A 14,830-nucleotide genomic window follows, 5' to 3' on the forward strand; every position below is an offset into this window, starting at 1 on the left:
AGGTCAGAAATATACATTTGCATAACGAAAAATGGCCTCCTTGTTTATTTGAGTCCAAAAGTATCCCTTTGTACTATCAGATGTCAAAATATAATAAGTTTAGGAAATGTAGCAAATTTAAGAGAGAGAATAAATTAATCATGAAATAGTAAAACATTGACAAATGCCATGGAAATTCTGGGATATTTGTTTCTTGATACAGGTTTACAAATTTGCTTTTTAAATTTTTTCTTCAGATTTTTCTTCTGCAAAACCAAAAAGGAGAGGAGAAATTTACATTAAAAAATTTAGAGCGAATCCTACTCAATATATTGTAATCACCTATAAGGGAAAAGAATCTGAAAAAGTGTATATATATATATATATATATATATATATATATATATATATATATAACTGTATCACCATGTTGTACACCTGAAGCTAGCACAACATTGTAAATCAACTATATTTCAATTTTAACAAGTGAAAAATATTTAGAAAATGACAAAATCCATCCTTTTCAAATCACTTTTACTAAATTCAAACCTTAATATGTATGAATTTTAGCTATAAAAACTAATTAATAAAATTAGTTTTAAGTCATAAATTTCAATCCTGAAAGCTATACAATGCTTTAGGCTTTGATCAAAGGTTTATCATATAAAATTGTATACTTAGTTTAGTTCGCTTATACAAAACTGACATGAGATAAGAAGGAGTTTATTTATGTGTAAATCTAGAAAGGAAGAAAATAGAAACTAGTTCAAGACGCGTTATCAGCTCAACATATGAAAAAATCTTCATTAGAATTAGAATTCGCTCATCAACCCCTCTCTTCTGCCCTACTGTCAATGGAATGGCAGTCTGTAGAAGTAAAGTGATGCTTACAATCTTTTGATATCAGAGACGAAGAAGTCTGTAGAAGAGTTAATAGTGCTGACTAAGAAGTTGGTCTTGATGCCTGAAATTGAATCCAGATTCTAATCAGCTTCATACACATGCAGCAGGAACTGCTAAGTCTCCACCATCCCTAAAGCCAGACATCCTAACAAATAGATGGCCTACCTAAATAAAATATTTTTCAATTATATAAAGGCTGGTTCATTTTCATAAATAAATTTTGCACTTTTTTTCAAGATTTTTCACTATTCCAAGGTAGATACAAGTTTGCTAGTTATTTAAATCGCCTATCGTGTATTTACTATGCACATAGTTGTGAACACTGACTGGCAGTGACTCTCTCAGTCTGCCTCTTCCTTCCCTAGTGCTGGGGGACAGTTAAGGACACTAAAAAAGTGCTTCTCTTTTATTTTTCCAGAAATCACAGCAAATCTGGTAAAAATGCAGGCTCTGATTTAGTAGGTCTGGGGAGAGGTCTCAGATCTACATTTTTAAGAAGCTCTCATTACTACAAATAATTATCATTGTCATTATCTTTATTAGAGTCATTTTTTTCCTCCAGCAATAAATTTTACTCCTCTCTGAATCAGCTGGTTGACTTGAAAGCTTAAGCATTCAACCAAATAAAGTGTATTTCGTCTGTACTACATTTATATAATAAAGGTAGTAGTAAAATAAAACTCAAATGTGTTTTAGATTTTTATTTTCTTGTAGTGACTTTTCACATACAATAGGATTCATGTCTTGATGGATTATATCAAACGAAGATCAGCAGTCCAAGTTGATATAATACTTCACAGAAGAAAAAAAAATATTTCTGGGATAAGAACGGCATAAGACCAGATGATTCTCGAAGGAGACAAAACTGCTCCGGAGTACATAGCCTATTTTTTATTTATTGTTATTTTTTTCTGAACTAATAGCCTCAGTAGCTTTGCAGTTCTGAATATGCCATGAATTGCTTCAGGAGCAATAGTGAGTGACTAAGCCAATTCGTATGTGTGTAGACTTGATATACTGTAGGCCATATACACCATTAAATCTTGATATTGTCTACAGCAGCAAAAAATAGACATCTTAGAATTTTCAACCTATCACATTGTATAAAATGCAAAATTTCTTTTTTTTTTGCACACATTTGAAGGTTTCCTTAATTCACCTTCTACTTTAGTCTAAGTGACTTATTTCTACATGTTAAATATTTACTTATGCATTGGCATAGCAAGCTGGACAATGACAATTTATATTAATATGGATTTAGAATTTGCATTGTAATCCAACATATATTTTTTATAGAGGCTCCAAGATATTTGTAATTCTCAAGTCTACTTTGGAGCTTTTTGTTTTTCTTTCTATATGGTATTTTCTATTTATTTTCATCAAAAAACAAAAATTAAAGAGAAATACTTTTAAAACTATAAATTATCAGGCTTCCCTGGTGGTACAGTGTTAAAAATCCACCTGCCAATGCAGGGGACATGGGTTCATTCCCTGGCCCAGGAAGATCCCACATGCTGTGGAGCAACTAAGCCCGTGTGCCACAGCTACTGAGCCTGAGCTCTAGAGCCCGTAAATCACAACCACTGAGCCCGCATGCCACAACTACTGAAGCTCGCGTGCCTAGAGCCCGTGCTCCACAAGAGAAGCCACGACAATGAGAAGCCCTTGCACCACCAACCTGCCGCAACTAGAGAAAGCCCGCACGCAGCAACGAAGACCCAACACAGCCAAAAATAAACAAACAAATTAATTAATAAAAAAACTATATATTATCAGTCATTAGCCCCATTTAATACAGTGATTTGAGTTTAGTGATATCAGATACAGAAGCAATATAGGAAATTGGTTATAAATTACTATACTAGGGAAATGTTCAGTACAATTAGAATATTTACTAACTGTTTGGAATTCTGCTCAGATCCAGTCAAAAAATAGGGATGTAGTTAACCAATAGGCCAAAATAAAATGTCAAAAATAACAATTTTGAAACTACTTGGAAAACCACAGATTTTGTTTTTCCCCAAAGGCTATTTGCATTCATTGTACTACAAATTTTTTTTTTAATCAGAGACCAAAAAAAAAAAAAGTGTGCTTTTACTGCACATTTTATAAAAGAATATATGGTGAAAATAAGCCATCCAAGGTTGTGATTCCCTACACTCTAACTTTAAATGATGTCTCTTCCACCCACATCCCAATTCCCCAGTGATCTATAGTCCTGCAATTCTGAAGCTGGGGTACAGGGACCAGCTTTAAGGACACTTCAAGCCTGTGATTTTCTAAAACCTGTATGCAAAAAATATGTATGAGTTTGTAAACACAGTCACCACATGTTTTCCAGAGAAGAGGTCCATAGTAGATTGCAAAAAGGGGTCACATAAAGTAAAGAACCTCTACTTTTGCAAAAAGCAGAGCCTTTCAATGCACTCAGGAGAAAATACTTACAAACTAAATATTCTCAAGAAAACGAATATATTTTCTTGATAGTTGATGACTACTTGGGAGTACACTGTAGTAGACAAGATGACAGAGCTCCTCAGGCATTTCTTACAGAAAGGCCCCCAGGAAGCTCCTCTCCCCAGCTAACCCTTAGGGGTCTCACCCGCCTCCACGGCCTGCCTGTCTTTCCAACACACAAGATTTCATAACATGCTTTTGATTGTTTGATTCCTCAACCTAAGTTTAAAAATACTGACCACAGGAAGGATGTGTTGCTCATGTTTAAACACTCACTGCCAGAGTGCCTGACATAAAGTAGTCCTCAGTATATGTTTTGAGGCACAAAAATTGTGAATGAGTAAATGAATTGGGGTATAGCTGTATATAACAAAAATGAGGCTAGGCATGCGACATAATTCACAAATTTGCCTTATGACCCCAAATACTAGGTGTTCAACCATTCCAAAGAATATTTCAAATCCTTTCAAGCTAGAGGGAATTACTGTTTTATACTTTAAAATAAAAAACAATTAAAAGGTAGCTGTCTTTCTTTTTATTCCAATAGCATATATTATTAAGTGTAGTTATGGGAAGTGTATCCTTTTTTCCTAAACATCACAATAATATGCTCAGGAAATACATGACTGAACTAACAGATCAGTTATCTTGAGACATATAGGATTTGAGAAATAACTTAAAGATTCAACAATAGCCAAGAGGACTTGCTTATCACACTTTTTCAGTTTAAACTTTATGCTGTTATTGATGTTGGAATTTGGGAGGAAGATGACGTCATGTGAAGACCTGACAAAGCTACTTTGGCTGCTGTAGGCTAAAATATAGGCCTAGGGAAAATCTCCTCAGACAAGGGCAACAGCGAAGGCTTAAAAGTCAACTATTTTTACATGATTGACAACCACTAAGCAAATTCCCAAGGAAAAGTAAGATTTGGCAAAAGTTCCAATATATATATTTTGGAGACAACGTTACCTTACTTAAAAGAGGAAATAATGTTCTGGTGGCATTTCATATGCACAGAATAAATTTTTTCCCCAAAATGACAAACATGAAAGTTTGGGAAACAATTATTTAACATTTTAAAAGTTCTTGATACAACACTAAAATAAATGAAGATATATTTTTATATAGATTCTCAGAAATGATCTTCAAAAAAAAAAGGGTAAGAAATTTTTCATGTAGTACATTTTTTTCTTAAATTTCTAATAATAATAAAGAATTTGTAGTCCAGTTATTTTAGTGGTTGTTCATAAAAAAATCATAATGCAATGCTTTACTTAAAATATTTCATAGGGTTTTTTCAAGATCTGCATTATAACTTCTACCATATACTATCACATAGGCTGAACAAAATCATCCAATCTACAAAAAGTGTGACGTGGTGAAGTATAAATGATGAGTTAAATAAAATGGTTTACTCATCTTTCTCCGATAAACTGGATTGAAAGGTGCTTCTGGATAATATGACTCTCATCTGCTGCCTTAAAACAAGATGCCTCGGGCTTCCCTGGTGGCGCAGTGGTTGAAAGTCTGCCTGCCGATGCAGGGGACGCGGGTTCGTGCCCCGGTCCGGGAAGATACTACATTGCCACGGAGCGGCTGGGCCCGTGAGCCATGGCCGCTGAGCCTGAGCGTCGGGAGTGCAACGGGAGAGGCCACAACAGTGAGAGGCCCGCGTACCACAAAAAAAACAAAACAAAAAACAAGATGCCTCTATGTACCAAGGGCAGGTGTTTTGGAGGAAGGGGATATAAAACAGTATAAAAAGCTAACTGTTTGGGCAGTTATTTAAAAAAAAAAACTGTCCAAACATACTCCAAATTTAGAGGTTACTTCAAAGAACACAAAACTGCAGCTCGAGTTAAACACAGTTTTGATTATTTCTTGAATCAGGAAACAAAATACAGTCTCAGCACAAAATCAAATGTTCAATATGAAATGCAAAACAAATAAACATATGCATATACATGTACATATATACCATGCAAGGAATATTCCTCCAGAATATGGAGACATTTGATAATAATTTTTCTTGATATTAATGAGTTTCAAGATAAATCTAGATTGATCGATAGATTCTGAACACAGAACAGAAGCAGCAATTTATCTTTTTTAAATCTTTTTTTTTCTGTTTTAATGCACTTTTACAATATGGATGTGATTAAATACTAAATTTTCAAATAATTGTATCTTCCTTCTTAAGTCAGAAAACAAAAGTTTTCCCACAAAAAAGATCCATCAAAATACCGTGTCAATCTGCATTTATAACCCACAATACCCATGGATAGGGTTTCTCAGGACATTTTAAAAATGTCAACCACATCACAAATACTCATTTTGAACTCTTTGACTCAAAAGAAAAAACACTGACAGAAAAGTACTTTGATCAAGAAATGTAAAAATAAATATTGAAACTTATTTTGTGTATGGCCTAGTATTTTCCGTCACAAGTTTTTAAAAAAATGGTTTATTGTAGCTCATAAGTTTTTTAAAACTGCCATTCTTTTTTTTTTTTTTTTTCGTGGTACACGGGCCTCTCACTGCTGTGGCCTCTCCCGTTGTGGAGCACAGGCTCCGGATGCGTAGGCTCAGCGGCCATGGCTCACGGGCCCAGCCGCTTCGCGGCATGTAGGATCCTCCCGGACCGGGGCACGAACCCGTGTCCGCTGCACCAGCAGGCGGACTCTCAACCACTGCGCCACCAGGGAAGCCCAAAAACTGCCATTCTTATACTGCTCAAATAAAGAATATATAATCAACCACTACCAAGATTTGGTTTATTTATATTTCCCATGTCCTCTGTCTTATAACAATTGAGCTAACACCTGTTTTTCCTTCCCTTAGGCTTGTAATTGTCTACATCTGTGGCCAGTGTAGGAGTCACCCTGATACTTCTTTTTAAATTAATTTACATTTTTAAATTAAATTGGTTTATTTTCTAAATATTGACCTTAGCTCTTGGAGTAAATCTTCATGCCTTCCTGGAAGTAAGGTCATTCATGAAAATGCTATTTTCTATATTCTAGCTATGTTTTACCCATTGGCTGGTCACCTTTTCACAAAAACAGAAGAATTTTTTTTCTCACTTTCCATTTTTATTAGTCTATTGTTATAATAGGTTAAGAGAGAAAATGTTATATTCCAACCTTTCTGGCCATTGTTCATCTTTGTAAAAGATTTCCTCTAGAGCACAAGTCAAAGGTTGGAGTCTTTTTTCTTTGCTTAATTTATGCCATCGCACAGCCCTCAAGTCAACATGTGCTCAGTGAAATAGGCTTTACAAAATTTAAAAGCTCATTAACATCCTAAAAACTTGACTCCGCATACTGATTTCTATTCCTTCTCTTCTTAGCCTCAGAGACCTTCAGCAATTGAAAGGATAATTAAAGGGAACTTTATTCACACCAAAACAAGAAAAAATTGAAATATCTGTGAAATATCCTTGGTCAATATTATTTTGAACTTTGTAAAAGTTCCATAAAGTGTCAGTAACTTATATCGATATTAAATGTATGGTGCTTAATGTTAATAAAGCACCCTCATCAATATTATTCCAATTGAGTCTTAGAAAATTCTAGGATATAGATTCATATTATTAACCTGCCGATAGAATTTACTTTTTAAAAAACTTACCATCTCTTATTGCCCATTGTATTACACTATCTCCCTTTATTTGGTTTGGGAGTTTATTGGCACTAACTTTAGGTAATTTTTTAGAGAAAAAAGATTCTGAGTCAGAAGCACTGTCTGTCTAAAAACTTCAATTTGAGGTAATGCTGGTGCCCCATATGAACCACTTGATGGTCTCATATAGCAAATGAAGAGAAGAGGTGCCTTTGTTTTTGGATGGGGAGAAACAAGGATGGACTGCATTGGCATATGGAGATGATGTACTTCATTGACAATTGGAAGTGACCTACAAAAGAAATAGTATTTTAGTAGTACTACTAAATAAAAAAGGAGTTCGTCATAGCTGGCGTGCTGGAAGGAAAGAAAACACCAAAGACTCTGCTTATTGTCTAGTTGCAATATTAATATTACTGAATAATCTTCCAGTAATGTTTCAAGTCTGGTTTTAGATAATAAATTAGAAGGAAATAGATGTTGAAATGTAAAATGAAATACATGCATATTAGATAAATAAAATCTTTATAAATACCAGAAAAATCATTATTTAAATTTCAATATTAAATAATTATGCCATTATTTCAATTTAAATATTTAGAACTGGCATAAGTCTTAGCTAATAGATATAAATTGGAAAACTGGCCATTAAATCCTCCAGTTTCTCTGTAGCAATAGTGATGAGTTATTTTTAAAAAGAGAATAACTTAGAAGCTAAATAAACTACCAAATGTGTATCATGAGCAAAAATTATATATTTAATATTGAGCAAAATAATAGAGTTGGAAAAAATCTATTACTTGAATAAAGTCACTGTAGTCTTATAAAACCAACCAATGTCTGAAAAATGAAAAGAAAGGTCATAAATAAACCTGTATTTTTAATATCCCCACATATATAATTTCTTTGACATCATGTTTTAAATCATTTTGTTTAAGTGTATCCCTTAACTACTTATTGTGGATATAGGTGATTTTACTACTTTTGTCTTTTAACCTTCTTTTTAGCTTTATAAGGGGTTGATATACTACATTTGCCATATATTTGCTTTAATCAGTGAGATTTTTCCTTTTTGTAATGTTCACACTTTATTTCATCCACACAAAATAAACATTTATATGATTTCATGGAGACTAAACACATGTTACTAAAAAACTAATGGGTCAAAGATGAAATCAAAGTGGAAATTAAAAAATACCTTGAGACAAATGACAAAGAACACACACACCATACAAAATCTACGGGATGCAGCAAAAGCAATAAGTACAGGGAAGTTCATAGCTATACAGGCCTTTTTCAAAAAACAAGAAAAATCTCAAATAAACAATCTAACTTAAAAGAGTTAGAAAAAGAAGAACAAACAAACCCTAAAGTGAGCAGAAGGAAGGAAATAAAAGGTCACAGAGGATATAAATGAGACTAAAAAAAAAAAAAGAAAAAATCGATAGAGACTTTCCAGGATGGTGGAGGAATAAGAGGACATGGAGTTCATCTCTCCCCACAGATAGATCAAGAATACAACTACAGGACTTCCCTACAGTGGTTAAGAATCCACCTGTCAATGCAGGGGACACGAGTTCAAGCCCTGGTCTGGGAAGATCCCACATGCCATGGAGCAACTAAGGCTCTGTGCCACAACTACAGAGCCTGCACTCTAGAGCCCACGAGCCACAACTACTGAGCTGCATGCTGCAACTACTGAAGCCCATGCACCCAGAGCCCATGCTCTGCAACAAGATAAGCCACTGCAATGAAAACCCCGTGCACCGTGATGAAGAGTGGTCCCCCCCTCGCCACAACCAGGGAAATCCCGCCTGCAGCAATGGAGACAAAACGCAGCCAAAACTAAATAAACAAAATTTATTAAAAAAAAAAAAAAGGGCTTCCCTGGTGGCGCAGTGGTTGAGAGTCCGCCTGCTGATGCAGGGGACATGGGTTCATGCCCAGGTCCGGGAAGATCCCACGTGCCACAGAGCGGCTGGGCCCGTGAGCCATGGCTGCTGAGCCTGCGTGTTTGGAGCCTGTGCTCCACAACAGGAGAGGTCACAACAGTGAGAGGCCCGCATACCGAAAAAAAAAAAAAAGAATACATCTACAAATGGAACAATTCTCAGAGTACCTGCTAAACACTAACAGACAATTTTGAACACCTAAAAGGACAAGAAAGATCTCCATGTAACCAGGTAGGAGGAAAGAAAAAAGAAGGGAAAAGGAAGAGGAGAGGAAGCAGGATGGGACCTACATTCCTGGTGGGGAGCTGAAGGTAAGGAGGTTTCCTCATCTGGGGAAACCCCCTCACCAGTGGGAGATCAGCTGGCACAGAAGGGGAGCTTTGGTGGCTTGGAGGAGAGCTCAGCAACTGTTCTGTGGCAGGCAGGATAGAGTGGGACCTACTCAGATGGTCCATGCCACAGCCCTGTGTGCCCCAGCCTGAGACAGGTGTCTGCTGGTGTGCACGGGGGCTGGGTGCTGGGATGTGTGGTTTGGAGAGCAAACCCAAGGAGGGGACTGCTGTTGGCTGTGAAAAGAAAGCCTGAAGGGACAGGAGCACTATGGAGGGACCCCACAGGAGCTGGTTCGTGTGCTCCTGCCATCGCCTCCTCCACCCCCTCCCACCTGGGTGGCCTTTCCCTGATCACTGCCTTGGCTCCTTCCTGCCTGATGGGCTCCCATGTGGTCTAGCAACCTCTAGAGCAGACTCCATTCGGCAGGACACACACAGAGGTGAGGCTAAAACCACAGTTAAGCCCCAGGGGCCGTGTGACTAGGGAAGAAAAGCAGAAATCTCTCCTCGAAGCTGTGTGAACCGCAGAGTTACGCCTCCACTGATGGCTTCCTCGCCTGTGAAACATCCGAAAGGGAACAAGTGCTCCTGCAGCTGGGATGGGTCTGGCTTTAGCAGCTGTGGGCTTTGTGGGCACATAAATGGATTAAACGCTCCAACCAAAAGACATAGACTGGCTGAAAAGATACAAAAACAAGACCCATATATGTGCTGCCTACAAGAGACCCACTTCAGACCTAGGGACATATACAGACTGAAAGTGAGGGGATGGAAAAAGATATTCCATGCAAATGGAAATCAAAAGAAAGCTGGAGTAGCAGAACTCATATCAGACAAAATAGACTTTAAACTAAGGCTGTTAAAAGAGACAAGGAAGGACACTACATAATGATCAAGAGATGAATCCAAGAAGAAGAGATAACAATTATAAATATTTATGCACCCAACATAGGAACACCTCAATACATAAGGCAACTGCTAACAGGCTTAAAAGGGGAAATCAACAGTACCACAATAATATCGGGGGATTTTAACACCCCACTTTACACCAATGGACACATCAACCATACAGAAAATTAGTAAGGAAACACAAGCCTTAAATGACATATTAGACCAGATAGACATAATTGATATTTATAGGACATTCCATCTGAAAACAGCAGAATACACTTTCTTCTCAAGGGCACATGGAACATTCTCCAGGGTAGATCACATCTTGGGCCACAAACCAAGCCTTGGTAAATGTAAGAGAATTGAAATCTTATCAAGCATCTTTTCTGACCACAACACTATGAGATTAGAAATCAAACACAGGAAAAAACCAAAAACCCCAAACACATGGAGGCTAAACAATATGCTACTAAATAACCAATGGATTACTGAAATAAATGGGAAATCAAAAAATGCATAGAGACAAATTACATGAAAACATGATGATCCAAAACTGTGGAATGCAGCAAAAGCAGTTCTAAGAGGGAAGTTTATAGCAATACAATCTTACCTCAGGAAACAAGAAAATCTCAAATAAACAACCTAAGTGTATACCTAAAGCAACTAGAGAAAGAAGAACAAACAAAACCCAAAGTAGGTAGAAGGAAAGAAATCAAGAGGATCAGACCAGAAATAAATGAAATAGAGATGAAGAAAACAGTAGCAAATATCAATGAAACTAAAAGCTTTTTCTCTGAGAAGATAAAGAAAATTGATAAATGTTTAGCCAGACTCATCAAGAGCAAAAGGGGAGGACTCAAATCAACAAAATTAAAAAATGAAAAAAGGAGAAGTTACAATGGACACCAAAGAAATACAAAACATCATAAGAGACTACTACAAGCAACTTTATGCCCCAAAATGGACAACCTAGAAGAAATGAACAAATTCTTAGAAAGGTACAACCTTCCGAGACTGAACCAAGAAGGAATAGAAAATATGAGCAGACCAATCACAAGTACTGAAATTTAAACTGTGATTAAAAATCTTGCAACAAACAACAATCCAGGACCAGATGGTGTCACAGGTGAATTCTATCAAATATTTAGAGAAGAGATATAATGTATACTTCTGAAACTCTTCCAAAAATTGCAGAGGAAGGAACAATTCCAAGCTCATTCTATGAGGTCACCATCACCTTGATACCAAAATTAGAGAAAGATATCACAAAAAAAAGTAAATTATAGGCCAATATCACTGATGAAAATAGATGCAAATACCACCAACAAAAAACTAGCAAACCAAATCCAACAACACATTTAAAGGATCATACAGTGTGATCAAGTGGGATTTATCCCAGGGATGCAAGGACTCCTCAATATACGCAAATCAATCAATGTAATACACCATATGAAAAACTGAAGAATAAAAACCATATGATCATCTCAATAGATGGAGAAAAAGCTTTTGACAAAATTCAGCGCCCATTTATGATAAATTCACCAGAAAGTGGGCATAGAGGGAAGCTACCTCAACATAATAAATGACATATATGACAAACCCACAGCAAACCTCAATCGCAATGGTGAAAAACTGAAAGCATTTCCTCCAAGATCAGGAACAAGACAAGGATGTCCACTCTCACCACTATAATTCAACATAGTTTTGGAAGCCCTTGCCATGGCAATCAGAGAAGAAAAAGAAATAAAAGGAATCCAAATAGGAAAAGGAGAAGTGAAACTGTCATTGTTTGCAGATGACATGATACTATAGAGAGAAAATTGTAAAGTTGCTACCAAAAATCTACTAGAGCTCATAAATGAATTTGGTAAATTTGCAAGATACAAAATTAACACACAGAAATCTCTTGCATTCCTATACACTAACAACAAAAGATCATAATAAATTAGGGAAACAATTCCATTTAACATCACATCAAAAATAATGAAATACCTAGGAATAAACCTACCTAAGGAGACAAAATACTGGTACTCAGAAAACTACAAGATACTGATGAAAGAAATCAAAGATGACACAAACAGATGGTGAGATTTACCATGTTCTTGAATTGGAAGAATCAATATTGTGAAAATGACTATACTACCCAAAGCAATCTACAGATCCAGTGCAATCCCTATCAAATTGCCAATGGCATTTTTCACAGAATTAGAACAAAAAAATTGCACAATTTGTATGGAAACACAAAAGACACTGAATACACAAAGCAATCTTGAGAAAGAAAAATGGAGCTGGAGGAATCAGGCTTCCTGACTTTAGACTATATTACCAAGCTACAGTCATCAAAACAGTATGGTACTGGCACAAAAACAGAAATATAGATCAACGGAACAGGATAGAATGTCCAGAAACCTATGCACCTATGGTCACCTAATCTATGACAAAGGAGGCAAGGATATACAATGGAGAAAAGGCAGTCTCTTCAATAATTGGTGCTGGGAAAACTGGACAGCTACATGTAAAAGAATGAAATTAGAACACTCCCTAACAACATACACAAAAATAAACTCAAAATGGAATAAAGACCTAAATGTAAGGCTGGATACTATAAAACTCTTAGAGGAAAACATAGGCAGAACACTCTCTGACATAAATCGCAGCAAGATCTTTTTTGACCCACCTCCTAAAGAAAATAAAACAAAAATAGACAAATAGGATGAAATTCAACTTAAAAGCTTTTGCTTTTAAGTAAACCATAAACAAAATGAAAGGACAACTCTTAGAATGGAAAAATATATTTGAAAATGAAGTGACAAACAAGGGATTAATCTCCAAAATATACAAATAGCTCATGCAGCTCAATATCAAAATAAAAAAATCAGAAAATGTAAGGTCTAAATAGATATTTCTCCAAAATGACATACAGATGGCCAAAAAGTACATGAAAAGATGCTCAACATCACAAATTATTAGAGAAATGCAAATCAAAGCTACAATGAAGTATCACCTCACAACACTCAGAATGGCCATCATCAAAAATCTACACACAATAAATGCTGGAGAGGGTATGGAGAAAAGGGAACCCTTCTATACTGTTGGTGGGAATATAAATTGGTACAGCCACTATGGAAAACAGTACAGAGTTTACTTAAAAAACTAAAAATGGAGCCACGATATGATCCAGCAATCCCACTCCTGGGCATATATCCAGAGAAAACTATAATTCAAAAAGATACATGCACCCCAATGTTCATTGCAGCAGTATTTACAATAGCCACGACATGGAAGCAACCTAAATGTACATCAACAGAGGAATGGATAAAGAAGATTTGGTACATATATACAATGGAATATTACTCAATTACTAAAAAGAACAAAATAATGCCACTTGCAGCAACAAGGATAGACCTAGAGATTATCATATTGAGTGAAGTAAGTCAGAGGGAGAAAGACAAATATACAATATCGCTTATATGTGGAATCTTAAAAAAGGGTACAAATGAACTTATCTAAAAAACAGAAGTGGAGTCACAGATGTAGAAAACAAACTTATGGTTACCAGGGGTGAAGTGAGGGAGGGATAAATTGGGAGATTGGGATTGACATATACACACTACTATGTAGTGATTGGAATGCATGAGCCCCTCAGGGAGGGGGGATCTGAGGTGGTGATCGATGAGAGCGTGTCTCCCAGGCAGGAGGGGAATGGTGGAGGAGGTGATGACGGGGGCACATGAGCCTGCTCCAGTGGGAGCCCTCCTTAGTGCCTGTGGAGGCAGGAACCAGAGGGTGAGAAGAGATTCTGCAATGGCGGCTCCACCTTTTGCGTGTTTCCATGGTGGTCCGGGCTTCCTCCATGAGCATTCCTGATAGTGGAGCTCCTCACTCCTGTCCTCTCAGGCTGTCTACTCACAGCCAACAGCAATCCCCTCCCTGGGTATGCTCTCCAAACCCCACATTCCAGCACCCAGCCCCCTTGCACATCAGTGGACACCTATCTTAGGCTGGGGAACACAGGGCTGTGGCAGGGACCATCTGTGTAGGTCTCACTCTGTGCTGCCTGTCACAGACCGCTGCTGGGCACTCCTCCAAGCCCCAGAAGCTCCCCTTCTGTCCCAGCTGATCTCTCCACTGGTGAGGGTGCTTCCCCAGATGTGGGAACCTCTCCTCACCTTCAGCTCCCTGCAAGGGGCACATGTCCCATCCTGCTTCCTCTCCTCTTCCTTTTCCCTTCTTTCTTTCAGCTTACCTGATTAGATGGGGATCTTTCTTGTCGTTTTAGATGTCTGAGGTCCTCTGCTAATGTTCAGCAAGTGCTCTGTAAGAATTGCTCTATTTGTAGATGTATTCATTTTTTTTTTAAGTCCTTATTGAATTTGTTACAATACTGCTTCTGTTTTACATTTTTGGTTTTATTTTGGCCCCGAGGCATGTAGGATCTTAGCTCCCTGACCAGGTATCGAACCCATACGCTCTGCATAGTAAGGCAAAGTCTTAACCACTGGACCAGAGGCAAGCCCCTTTAGATGTATTCTTGATGCATTTGTGGGGAGAGATGAACTCCACATCCTCCTACTCCTTCACCATCTTGAGGATCTCTAAAGAGAAGCCTTGTAATATTTTACTGCTAACTATACTTTTAGCTAAAGGGTTATGGAAGATACTTTATTAGGTCAAAGAAGCCTCTTATGTTCC

At 37.2% G+C, this 14,830-nt stretch overlaps 1 protein-coding gene across 1 annotated transcript in view; it reads right to left on the bottom strand.

Annotated features, from left to right (window-relative positions):
- The window catches only part of TLL1 (tolloid like 1), a 258,470-nt gene that overhangs the window by 149,212 nt on the left and 94,428 nt on the right, over window positions 1-14,830 (bottom strand). The window lies entirely within an intron of this gene.

The sequence above is a fragment of the Delphinus delphis genome, chromosome 5 (assembly GCF_949987515.2).
Source record: "Delphinus delphis chromosome 5, mDelDel1.2, whole genome shotgun sequence".
In the NCBI taxonomy this organism is placed as follows: Eukaryota; Metazoa; Chordata; class Mammalia; order Artiodactyla; family Delphinidae; genus Delphinus; species Delphinus delphis.